Genomic DNA, 13,907 nt, shown 5'->3' on the forward strand with positions numbered 1-13,907 from the left:
TCGTGGGAATCATCTTCATCCTTTAACTGTTTGCCTGTATTGAAAAACATATTTAACTCCAATATCATATTTTCAAAAGGCCTACTCATGACTCCATTCCTGTAATTAATGATTGCATTTGATGTAGCAAGGAATTAGAGACTGTGAATGACAGGAATTTGAGTGCTCATGTCCATGATGAGTTGAGAATCCAGGATGATAAAATCTACCGGGTAATAGAATTTGTCAACCTGGACCAACACATCTTCGATTATCCCTCTCGATACATGGACTGAGCGATCAGCAAGTTGTAACGTGGTCCGAGTGAGTTTTAATTCACCTAGGTCTAGTTGCTCGTAGACCGACTACGGGATCAAATTCATGCTCGCTCCTAAGTCAAGAAGTGCGTGCTCAATCCGGTAGTTCCCAATTATGCAAGCGATGGATGGGCTACCGAGATCCTTGTACTTTTATGACATATCTTGCTTTAGGATGACACTCAATTTTTCAGTTAAAAAGATTTTCTTTTGAATATCTTGCCGCCTTTTAGTTATACACAAGTCTTTCAGAAATTTGGCATATGAAGGCATTTTTTTACATCATTAAGTAGAGGAATATTGACCTTCACTTATTTTAACACCTCTAGAATGTCCTAAGAGTTAGATAGGGGTTTTGGTGCAATCAACCGTTGGGGGAATGGTGCAATCGGCTTGCTTTGGAGTTCCGGTTCTAACTCTTGTGGAGTGTTGATAGGTCTATCAGTTTCATCTACTTCCATGTCCTTAGAATTTTCAGCCCTTACCGAAATAAATTTATCAATTATCTTCCCACTCCTAAGAGTGGTGATAGACTTAGCTTGCTCTATTTGATTTGAAGAGCTTGAATCACTTATTTCGTATTGCGGTTTAGGATTGGGGAAAGGTTGGGCTAGAAGAATCCCTTTTTTCCCAATTGAATTTCTTGCCTCATGCCCTTGTATGACCTTTAAAAGGTCTTGCAGGGTTTCCAATATACTCTGATTGATAAGCTCTTGTTTTGAATATGTTTCCAATTCAGATCCTCTTGAGGTTTCCCCTGATTCAAGAATTGGTTAGGGATTCCTTGAGAAGTAGTGGTTTGTCCATTCCTCCAACTAAAGTTCGAATGATTTCTCCAACTAGGATTGTATGTGTTAGAGATGGCTCCACTGAAAGGTCTTTGGTAGTTGTTCACGACATTCGATTGCTCATTTAGTGCCTTTGATTTCTCCAACTATGATTAGATGTGTTAGAGATGGGTCCACTGAAAAGCAGGTATCATTGGGCAATTTTTAGTTGTATGTATGTTTCAAGCACAGATACCGCAAACAACTTCCTTAGCCTTATCCTTCTTAAGTTCCATGACTTCGACCTTCCTTGCGAGACTGGCCACTTTAGCATTTATATCGTTATCCTCTTTTAGCAAGTATATCCCACCCCTCTCCCTTGCTTGAGTAAGCTTAGATGAGGTGCTAGATTTTGGTGAGACGTCCCATGATTGTACGGTTTCAGCGAGTTTGTCAAAGTAATCCCCACCTCATCGACATTCTTGTTCATGAATTCCCCATTGCACATCATCTCAGCGAATTGGCACATGGAAGATGTCAGTCCATCATGGAAGAAAGTTGTTATGTGCTATGTTTCAAAATCATGTTGTGGACATGAACAAACGAGATCCTTGAACCGCTCCCAACATTGGAAGAATGTTTCATCTTCCTTTTGGACGAAGTTCATGATCGACTTCCTGATGGCGTTCATCTTATGGTATGGAAAGAATTTTTTTTACGAACTCCTTCATCATGTCATTCCATGTGCCAATAGATTGCGGATGTAGTGAGTGCAATCACGTCTTAGCTTTCTCTTTCAAGGAGAAAGGAAAGAGTTTCAGCTTGACCATGTCCTCAGACACGTTAAGAAAGTATAAAGTAGCTATAACCTCATCAAACTCTTGCAAGTGCAGCTATGGACTTTCAAATTCAAGTCCAAGGAATTTTGGAAGGAGTTGGATCACTCCAGACTTGATATCCATGTTTCCTATGTTTCTTGGAAAAATCATACATGAAGGGGTGCTCGCCCTTGCCGGTTGTAAGTAATCTCATAAAGCACGAAGCAGGGGTGCATGGTGCACCTCATTCTCATCCTTGACTTCCACAACTCGAGGTTGCAGTTGATTCATTGGCTGATTTACAAGATGATTTGCAACCATAACCTCAATTAACTCTGAGGATCTCAAGTGGTGTCTAATCCTGTGATGGATAGATAACCCCTCAACCAATCTTCCTTCACTAAAGAGATGTCGAGTATTGTCACGGACTCACTTGGGCATGAAACACTCTCAGCCCTCAATTTTAGACTCTAACCTAACCCTTAAAAAAAAGCCTAGAGGGATAAGAAATCTGGAAAAAAGAAAGGAAGAGAATTAGAAAGGAGTTACCAAATTGGAAGTTCCTAATTTAAGATCCAAATTAGAAGTTTCTATATTAAGATCTTACAAAATAGGAAAGATGAGTTAGTTTCTGAAAAAAAAATCTAGAGAAAAACTAATCCTAAAAATAGAAAGAAAATAAATCTTAATCTTAACGTACTTCTAAAACTAATCAATCTTGGAAAAACACATCCGTTAATCCTCGGCAACGGTGCCAAAAACCTGTTCACAACCCCAAGTATAGGGTCACGATGTAGTAATAATCTCGGTGAGACTGAGGTTGAATCCATAGGGACTAATCTTGTGTATTTATTCTAAAAGTAATTAGAATCAAAACTACGAAAAGATCTAACCTAAATCAGGAAAGTAGGGAGTAGTTGTGAGATGATGAATTTAGAAACTTAAGAATTTAATGGTGAGAACTAGGGTTTCCAGGGATCCACTTGGAGCTATTAGGATGTTTCCTTAATTGATTTAAGGCACTCAATTGGAATTGGAGTCCTATCCTATCCAATTGGAAATATTAAATAAAATCAAATCTGAACTTCCATTGATCTAATTCTCAACAGATAAAAATTGTGAAGATTGGAAGTGATTCCATCACTTAACCATGCCCAGGAGACTATGGTAGAAAACAAGATATACTGATCCAACAACCAATATGGGAGAATTATGAAGAATAGAAGGGATTCCATCACCCATCCATGCCCAAGGGATGATGGAGAACAACAAGATTTCCTATTTTCATAAACTCCAAACAGAAAAAGAAGATAATTCAAGCTGTTGCAGATCCATTGTAATTTCAGTCACAACAAACCATTAAATACTAAAAGTATTCCTTAAGTATCAAACCAGAATCAAAGGAGTTCAACAATAATAAGAATTAAATAAGAAAAACATCCCAACCACGCTATAAGCTTCACCCCTTAGCCAACTATAGACATGATTGGATTAAAAACCTTAGAAGAAAACATTAAAAACTAAGAAGAAGAGAAGAAGAAATCTTGAGAAGAGGTTCTGCCCTTTTGCTCTCCTTTTCAAAACCCTAGATATCTTAAAAAGTGCCTAAGAAACTCTTATTTATAAGCCACATTTTGCATATCCGCAAAATCAGATCAAATTTACACACTCTGCGTAACACCTTCGATGTCATCGAATAGCCTTCGATGATATCGAAGGGGTTTAAATCCGAAAGTCACGCCTTTTCTCTCTTTCGCGCAGCACAAGTCTCTGTGTCATCGAACTGTCCCTCGATGTCATCGAGAAAAGCTTCAATCCATCGAACAGGTCTTCGAGTCATCGAGAATGTGTCCAAAACAGTCCAGCGAGTTGCTTCAATTTCTTCAATAAATTCAATGCCATCGAGCACCTTCGAGTCATCGAACATGTCTTTAATTGATCGAGAAAAGCACTCAATATGTCCAGCAACCAACTTGATTTTCCCTCATAAATTCGATGTCATCGACAAGTGTTCGATTTCATCGAACGGATATTAGATGTCACAATCTTTGTGATTTTTGCGTTGTTCTTTTGACTTTCTTCCTTCTTCACTTGATTTTCTTAGATTTTAGGACCTTGAAATATTCAATCTTGGTCTCCATAGGTCTATTCTTTGCGTTGGTGACTTTTGAGCACCAAACCCATGCTTTTAGCATTCTTTTCAATCTAAGCTCTTAAATTCACCTTGCAACGCAAACACATGTAAAATATACCATTAAGCCATATTATGTCTGTAAAACCAAGAAATAAATGGGGGATAATATGCAATATTTGACCCTCAACACCCTACACTTGGGGTTGTGAACAAGTTTTTGGTGCTGTTGCTGGGGACTAACGGTTGCATTTTTCTGAGATTAACTAGTTCTAGAATTAGTTTAAGATTTGGATTTTTTTTTTTAACTTTCTAATTTTAGGTTAGGGTTTTTTCTGAATTAATTTAGAAACTAACTTAGCTTTCTATTTATAGGTTTAGAAACTTTCCTTTACTATTTTTATAAACTATTTTTTTCTTTTTTAAAAACTAATTTTCTTTCCTTTTTCTTTTGCAGGATCTTAATATAGGAACTTCTAATTTGGTAACCTCTTTCTAATTCTCTTCCTTTCTTTCTTAGATGTCTTATTTGACTTAGGTTTCTTTCTTTTTAGGATTAGGTTAGATTTTTCTTATTTTTTGAATTTTTCTAATCTAGGGGTTTTAGAACTTTCTGAAGTTAGAATTTTGTTGTTAGGATTCTTTTTCTAGATTTTTTTTTTATATTTTATTTTAGAAAGTAACATTGTTTTTTATTTTGAAGGGTCCTAACATAGAACTCCGATCCGGTAACATTCTTCTAACTTCCTCCATCTAACTGCTTTCCATAGTTGCTATAGGAATTAGAAAAGACAATTAAAATTTGGTGTGGTTCATGCCCTCGCGGGTAAGGAATCATACTCTAAGATCTTTAAGAAAAGGAGCTTTGGTTGCAAAAATTGATTGACAAGTTAGAAAATCCTCAGATATTTTTGAAATATCATTTGAGAGAGTGGCTCAAGAACATCGGATTGATAAAGGCCCTGTGCATCACACACCACCTATTAGGATGGTGCGCGATGAGAATGAAGTGCATCGAGTTCCTCCAGTTCGAACCTTACGAGATTATTTACAACCGTTGAGAACAAGTTCACCCTCCTACATAATTGTTCCAATCAATACAAGAAACATGAACTTCAAACCTGAGATAATCCAATTACTTCCTAAGTTCCATGGACTTGATTCAGAAAATCCATATTTACATATTAAAGAATTTGAAGAGGTTATTATAACCATACACATTTTAATGATGTTCCTCCTGATACAATTAGCCATAAATTATTTCCATTCTTTTTAAAAGAAAAAGCTAAAATATGGTTTCATTCATTAATGCCTAGATCCATTAGTATATGGGCAAAGATGAGTTGGGAGTTCCTTAAAAAGTTCTTCCTAGCTCATAAAACCAACGCTCTTAGACGGGAAATAATGAACTTCTCCCAGAAAAATAATGAGACCTTTTTTTTGAATGTTGGGAATAGTTCAAAGACTTACTTCTCGCCTGCCCACACCATGGTTACAAAACTTGGTAGACAATTGATCTTTTTTATGAAGGACTCAGTCCAAACATGTGCCAATTCGTACAGATGATGTGTAATGGCGAGTTTATGGATAAGAAACCAGAAGAGGCATGGGATTACTTTGATATGCTAGCTGAAAACACTCAATCATGGGACACATCAATCCAAGCTAGTACTCCAAGAAAGTACCAAGAGAGATAGGAATACATGTAATCAGGAAGAAGGATGATATTAATGTGCAATTGGCAATTCTCGCATGAAAAATTGAGGACTTAAAATCTGGGAAGGAACCAACTCAGCCCAAGGCAGTTGTTGAAATTGTATGTGGAATTTGTGAGAGCGATGTACACCCAATCAAAGGTTGTCTTACAATCCCAACTTTTCAAGAGGTGTTTCACGTTCAAGCAAATACTACAAACCCATATCAACGAGGACTTAATGCACCAGATTCTAACACACACACTCCTAATGAGTGGAACATTAATTGGGGAGATGAACTGTGAGACCCATATCCTAGCCCGTACCGTTCCGTAGGCTTTCGCGGTTCTCCCGGTCAAATTTCAAACACCCACGATGCGTAGATAGTAGTTGCGTGGGATCCTGAGTTGTATCCTATATTCCAAAGTTGGCTCAACCAAAGACTTGTACCCTAGCGACCGCATCGTCATCGTGGTTCCGACGCGGTGTATTACATGCCGAGGCGATACCCGGGCTAAGAGATGTGGGCCCGCGTTAAGTTCGAAGAAAAATGCTGCGCAGTTGCAAAATCCAAGAGAGAGCTTTCAAATCAATCCTATCAATCACATCTCATGTCAAGTACACATCACCTCACACCTCATCCCCAAGCAACCCCAAAGTAAACTTTCTCTTACAACCAAGTACACCCATCACTCACCCATCACTCATCCCATCCATCACCCATCCCTCTCTCTTACAACCTCTCTCTCATCTCTCTCTCATTTTTCCCAAGTAACCCAATGTCCAATATTTCCATGGGAGAGAGAAGAAGCTAGTGTGGCCCACCTTCCTACCTCGCATATCCACCATCCAAGCTTCATCTCGACTGTTGAAATGCATTCCATGGAGCTCTAGGATGCATTGGTGGGAGAAGAAGTCCCAGAAGATGATCGGTGGGTGTTTTCTAGTGGGTGATTTTTATGTGATTTTGTTGATTAGAGGGCCCACATATAGTGGGACCCATCTTGATGTATGAATTGTTCAAAGAGGGACCCATAGTGGCAGGGTCCCTCTGCTTCTCACGTCTCTTTTCCTCTCTCTCTATCTCTCTCTCTCTCTTGTAGTGATGTGTGGCCCACCTGATATGTCTAGAAATCCAGACTGTCCGCCCATTTGGTCGAACATGAGACCCACCCTACACATGGGCCTATCTTGATGTGCGAAAGCAGATGGGCTGGTGAACCTACAGCAGCTATATAGTTGTTGTATTGACGTTACCAAGTATGGTGGGCCCATCATGCATGTGTATTATATCCCTACCGTCCATCTATGCGGACCCCACCTTGATGCATGTGTACTGTATCCATACCGTCCATCTTTAGATCGGCCTGATCGTGGGGCCCGGACAGATCCAGCAGGGCAGAAATATGCCTAGCAGTAGGACTGCTATGATGTATATGTCTTATCAATTCCACCCATAACGGGCCCACCTGAATAGATCCCACTCTCAGATGAGTCGTCCTTACGTGGGACCCACTTGACATGCGTGGGTCATCCAGACCGTCCATCAATGGACGTCCAAGGCTGGGCGTGGCGTTTGATGTTTGTGTGTGTGTGTGTGTGTGTGTGTGTGTGTGTGTGTATAATATAATATATTGATGTATATATATATATATATATATATATATATATATATATATGGTGGGACCCACCTTGATGTAATATCTTATATCCACACCATCCGTATTTAGATGGTGGTAGATGCAGCATACCTTGATGTATGTGTAATCCACACCATCCGTCCAGTGGACGATGGGCTTGCAGCTGCTGCCAGTAGCTACTGCATGTGCAGCAGCAGCAGGGGGTCACCGTGATGTATGTGTAATCCACTTCATCCATCCATTTTGTCTGGTGGGCCACACGTGTGGACCACACCATGAGGTATGTGCCTTATCTATGCTGTCCATCAGAGGGCCCCATGATGTCAGCAATCTTGTGTGGGGCCCGCTACTATATGTGTTACATCTAAAACCACCCATCCATTTGACAAGTCCATCTCAAGGCTTGAGACTAAAAATAAGGCAGATCTAGTTATCAGGTGGACCACACTATAGAAAACAGTGAGATTGAACATCTACCATTACAACCCTTTGGGTTACGGAAGTTTTGGGCTAATATGATATTTGTTTATCCTCTCTATTCTGGTCTTGATGACCTAATGATCAGACTAGATGGGAAATAAATGCTATGGTGGGCCCTTCAAATTTTTAACAGTGGGAATTATCAACACCACTGTTATTTGTGGTATGGTCCAGATGATCTTTTGAAATGATTCATAATGCTCTAAATGACCTCTAGTTGATGTATGGGCCCCACCTTGATGTGATGTATGTTGGGCCTTTATGAGAGGCCCTTTATGATGTACCTGAGGCCCTAATATGATGTAACGACCTTGGAAATTTTGTGCTTATCTTTCCTAAGTAGTTATTTTTGGGGTAATTAGTGCTATACTCGATTGCTTGTGAAATTCATATCAATTACTTTAAATTGTATCTGTATGACTCAAAACTTGTAGATTAGTTAGCGCTACGTTACTCTGAAATCTGGGATCCATCGCTTAATCCAGTTGTTCTGGAGAATTTTTGGAAGTTCTGGATCGGACCTGGACCACGCGCCGAAAGTCCGATTGCGATGATCTTAGGCTGTTGCGGTCACTATGTTGGGCTTGACCATCACTTCAAAAATCAAGTCCATGTGATGTTCTGGGTCGATTTGATTGAGTCTGGAGTGAAGAGTGTGAGAACGGTTGGAAATTTATTAAGCTTTTATGAAATCTAAGTCGTGTCGCTTGCGCGATGATTTTAAGCTATCTGACCGTTGGATTCTGACCCAAATTCACCCTCTGATCAGGGAAGGTGGCCCAGGCATATCCTTGTGCTTGTGGACCTGATCAAGATTCCGTGACCGTTGAATTGAGTGTGGTCCGCCACGGCTGATCTGAAGAGCCGGTCGGTACGAAAACTCAGCTTGACCTAGATCCATGGTCAGTGAGCTTAAGTCCGACCTTTCGTGGTATTTGGCCTACCAGAAGTGCTTCGTTGGATCGTAAGAGGCAGGTTTTGGTTATACCCTAAGTATACCTTGGCCCTGAGGTTATTTTCATCAATATTAGGCCTATTTATAGTCCTTAAACCCTAGCCCTCTTTTCCATACGAATTTTCTCTAACCCTAGCTTGGAGAGAGAGTGGAAAAGAGAGAGTAAGTGAGAGAGAAGTTGGTGAATCATCTTGGATTCTTTACTATTCTTCTGCATCCTTGAACCTTCACTTTGAATCGTTATTTTGACAGTTCTGAGTTCATCGTTGGGTAAGTTAACCTAACCCTAATCTGTGTTAGAGCTTAGATTAGTCTTGGTATCGTTGTATCTCATTTCTATTCTTGCTTTAGGGTGTTCTATCGCCGTTGACGAAGACAACTCGTCTAAATCAGTTCGGTGTTTCTTTTCTGGCTTAAGGTGCGGACTTTAAGTGTATAGGTTATGGTTTTCAAGGCTTTCAATGCCAGTTAATGATTTATTCTTGTTATGGATGAGATTTCACATGCCAAATGTTGTGTTTATGTTGCGTTCCTGATATGCCTGTGTTATATTGAGATTTGTGTATTCTATGTGTATGTATAAAGTACCGTATACGTATAAAATATGCACTTGTGTTTGCCATGATTATTTGTCCTGTATGTATGCTAGATGTATGAATGACAACTCCTTGATAAAAAGAATTGTCTAAATGCATGTATTTCAACATACGTCATGTATGTTGTATCATGTATTCTAAGTGTTTGTAGAAATGTCTGAATGATCTAAAGTGTAACTTATTACACTAATTGCGGGCGTTGAAAAGTGATTTTCAAAACTCCTATTGATGTGCATGATTTCCTTCTTGCTAGTTACATTCCATGTTATTTAATTTCAAGCATTTCTTATGCTTACATTTATGTTAAGTTGATATTCTTCAGATGCTGGAGTACCACTTGATTTGAGTTGCTGTTCCATTACTGTTCTACATTCAATACGAATATCTGTTGTAGTGTAATGTGTTTGGGACTATGAATAGTCCAGGAAATTGGTAATCTGCCTTAAGGTTGTGGCTGAGATTGCTTTCGCCACAACGGATGTAATTAGACAAACCCGAGCGGTATTAGAGTTAGTGGCAGTGGTTTGGCCACGCGGAGTGTTTGCGCACTCTATATCGTTCAACCCAACGTGCGCTCGTGCTAGTCGAGTTCGTCAAGTAACCCGATTGTCCGATGTATGTTCACCAAGTATGGACGCTACTGCTTGAATCTAGGGTACCAAACTTACCAGTGAAATCCTATTAACCATGGTACCTTGATCCTCTAAGACTCATGAGCCGGACATGGTGGTATGGGACACCGTGGTCGAGCTATCGGCCTACGCTGGGGTGACGAGCCTCCCCGTAGTGACCAGTGAGCAACTAAACTCATGAGCCGATTATGGTGGTATGGGACATTATATTCGTGCTGTCGGCCTACATTGATTGGTGACGAGCCCTTTGTAGTGACCTTGAGCATGCCTGGATACCGCATTGAGGTGACGAGCCTTGGTGTAGTAACAAAGGTGTGATAGGCGTGCATTGATTGGTGACGAGCCCTTTGCTCTGACCTGAAACTATATAATCGTATGAGATGTCTAGGACTGACGACCCTAGAATGGATCACTATTTGGATGGTGATATGGGGAAGGTATCATAGCTTCCCAATCCTATTGTATGAAAAGGACTAATAACAACTTGGTAATCATATCCATGCACCGCATTTGCATATGCTTTGTAGATGTGGCGCACTTTGAGGTGGTGTCATGCGTAATGTAAGATGAAGACGCTGAGGGTGTACGCGTGAGGGCACGCATCATTCTGCATACATCCCTGCATTAACAAGAGTACTTAGGATTTATTTAATTGTTCTGCTTTATCATTACTGCTTGATTGAACTGATAACATGTTAACCAGTGCCTTATTGTTCCACTGAGTTGATCACTCACTCCCACGTTCTGGGGCGGTGTTAAACACCCACCAGACTCTGTCTTAGGTTCTGATGTTGCAGATTTGGATGCAACTTCTGAGGCAGAGCAGGAGATGGACGATGATGAGGCTGCTTTCTCTTATACGCAGTTTTCAAAGGGGTTCTAGCGAGCTTGTTCTGATGCGTGAGACTTTGGGATTATTTTTGAAAATTTAAATGATGTAACTTGATACTTGTAATTTTGTTAAGTAACACTTTCATACGACTTGGTTGGTGAATGTACTTTAGGGATTTACACTTGTACACATATATTTCTATAAGTCTTCCTCTTGCTTTCTTCACTCATCCCTAAATTATATCTGTGCTTTGGCTTAATCTATTCCATGTTTTATGCACTAATACAGACAACATACATCCATCATTAAATATATTGCATAAGTGATGTTTTGGAACTCGGGAGCTGAGTTATGCTCGACCCCCGAATTTCAGGGCGTTACATATGAGGTCCATTGTGGCATGTTTTGAGGCCCATGGTAAGGCCCGATATAATGTATTTGTGGCCCATTCGTTAGGGCCCAATATGATGTATTCGGGGCCCATGGGTTGAGGCCCACTGTGATGTATATGAGGCCTATGCGATGAGGCTTATTGTGTGTATTTTCGGCCCATTTAGTAAGGCCCAATAAGATGTATTTTTAGGCCCAATTGACATATATAGGGCCCATGTATTGCGGCCCATTGTGATGTACATGAGGTCCATGAGTGAGGCTCAATGCGATGAATTTACGGACCGATGTAATGCGTGATTTCACTATAATGTATGTAATGATGTTTATATGGGAAAATGTTTGGGAGCAATGTTAGTTGAATGTCCATATTTATGGGTAATGATGGTTAAATGTCCACATTGTGACCTTTCCTTAGGCCGATTCTCGAGGCCGATTGTCGAGACCGATTCTGATTATCAAGGACGATTCTGATTCTGATTGTCAAGGTCGATTCTGATTATCGAGGTCGATTCCAATTGTCGAGGCCGATTCTGATTATCGAGGTTAATTCCAATTGTAGAGGCAGATTTTGATTATCGAGGCCAACTCAAATTGTCTAGGCCAATTGTTGAAGTCGATTCCATTTGTCGAGGAAGATTCCGATTATCGAGGTTGATTGTCGAGGTAGATTATCAATGCCGATTACGAGTATGTGACAACATAGTATCATGATACATGCCCATACGCATCATCTGCATGTTTGTTATGAGATGTGATTGACCATTACATATGTCATTGGGCATATTGTTATAAGACTCCCTGATAGGCGGAGATTGTCTCACATGAGCCTACGGTATGCGTAGGATTGATGCATGATTGGATTGTATGACTCATGCATCTTGCATTGCGTGTTGTGATACTGTACGCCCTAGCAACATCAGGGTCGTGGCCTCCACAAGCATATCATGGATGGCTAGATGGGACACCAGAAATCTGTTACTAGCATCGGGTCACCATAGATGTCTCTAGATGAAAATCCCTAAACCCTATTGGTACGAAAGGATGCCCCAACATCGAGACCGAGTGGATATATATATGAGCGCATGAGGGTCATATAACAGTAGGCCGCGTCTCCCACTATATTGTGGTCGGTTAGGAGGGCGTGTGACCTTAGTTGCCTGAGTGAGGGGGCAATATCTAGGTTAAGTTTGACCAGCTTGAGGAATGGGTCCACTATCGATAAGTCAGGCATGATATTGGTAAGTGGATAGTGAGGTCTCTTCCACTTGCTTATTTATGCACTCGGATAGGGATGATAAGCTGGTGTAGAGTGTAATAGACCCCAGTGATGATCCTAGGGATGTACGGTGTTGATATGTAGACTTATTGAGCAGGAGTTGCATATTCATTCATTCATTCATTCACTATCCACTGGGGCTGGTGTTGTGCAACTAATTGTTATGCAATGGTAAGGATTTCGGTTGGGGGGAGCAACTAACCTGAGATCAGGAGTCTACCACATTGAATCTAACTATCCAAATTTAGGTATGGGACTGGTTTGGATAGAAGTCCCTTTTGATGGACCCCATAGCCTGCGATACTATGTACTATCATACCGACTTCACTCCAGCTTTGTTATTTCATTCATATCGTATATTACATTGCATCCTCAGTATATGATATTTACCTCATTATGATCTATATTGCATATTTCGATAATGAATTATTTATAGACTTGAAGTATTTTTGCTTACTTTGATATTGTATGATTCATGATCTTGCCAGTATTTTCGATATTGTATGATTATGGCATTGTATTGCATACTTAGCACTTACCTTGTGCACACACTTTCACCACCCTCTAAGCTTTCTATAAGCTTATGCACAATATATGCATGCAGGTGGCGTTAGGTCGCAGCAGCGTTGAGCTTGGAGCATGCAGCGGAGTCCTGAAGCTTTGATTTTGATATATATATTTTCCTTTTAACATTGTATTCAAATGTTTATATTAGTGGATATGTGATGATGATGTTGTTTTTGTGATTTGAATAAACTTGTATTATGCTTCTTACAAGATAAATGTAGTTGGAAAATCCTCCTTGTAGGATCCTAGGATCAGAATCTGTCGTATAGGCGCTGGGAGCCAAGAATGGGGTACTATGGAGGTTGTCGGCACCGAATTCGGCGATCAGGAATTTTGCGAGCCTGGTTTTCGAGTTTAGGGATGACATGAACCAATTACAAATGTAACTAATTATCCACAAGGGTTATTTAATGGACTTCCACGAGGGAGAACCCTTGAGAACACCTTAGATGCATTTAAGCAAGAGCAACTGTAAGCTATGAATGAGCTTAGGACTTCGGTTGCAAGACTTGAGACATAACTGAATGTTAGGGAGACTGGGATCTTTCTGGACTAACACTAACCTAACCCAACAAGATAATGTGAGATATGTGATCTCAACTCTTCAACTTAGCATCTGGAACATGTTAAGACCATCGCCACCATAAAAAATGGAAATGAAAAAGAAAATGAGATTCCAATGAAGGTTGCGAAAACTAAGGAATCCAAAAATTCAAAGGATGGTAGTGAATCTAGCAATGCTCCCTATGACAAAGAGCCATTGCAAGGATACAAACTCGTATACCCATTTTCTCAATGTCTCATCACATCAAAAAGGCTAAGTGAGAGTC

At 40.2% G+C, this 13,907-nt stretch overlaps 1 non-coding gene across 1 annotated transcript; it reads left to right on the forward strand.

Annotated features, from left to right (window-relative positions):
* The first annotated feature begins 1,641 nt into the window (after nt 1-1,641).
* Nucleotides 1,642-1,748, forward strand: LOC131254625 (small nucleolar RNA R71). Its single transcript, XR_009175748.1, has one exon. It is a non-coding gene; the product is annotated as a small nucleolar RNA R71 (small nucleolar RNA).
* The last annotated feature ends 12,159 nt before the right edge of the window (nt 1,749-13,907 follow it).

The sequence above is a fragment of the Magnolia sinica genome, chromosome 8 (assembly GCF_029962835.1).
Source record: "Magnolia sinica isolate HGM2019 chromosome 8, MsV1, whole genome shotgun sequence".
Classification (NCBI taxonomy): Eukaryota; Viridiplantae; Streptophyta; class Magnoliopsida; order Magnoliales; family Magnoliaceae; genus Magnolia; species Magnolia sinica.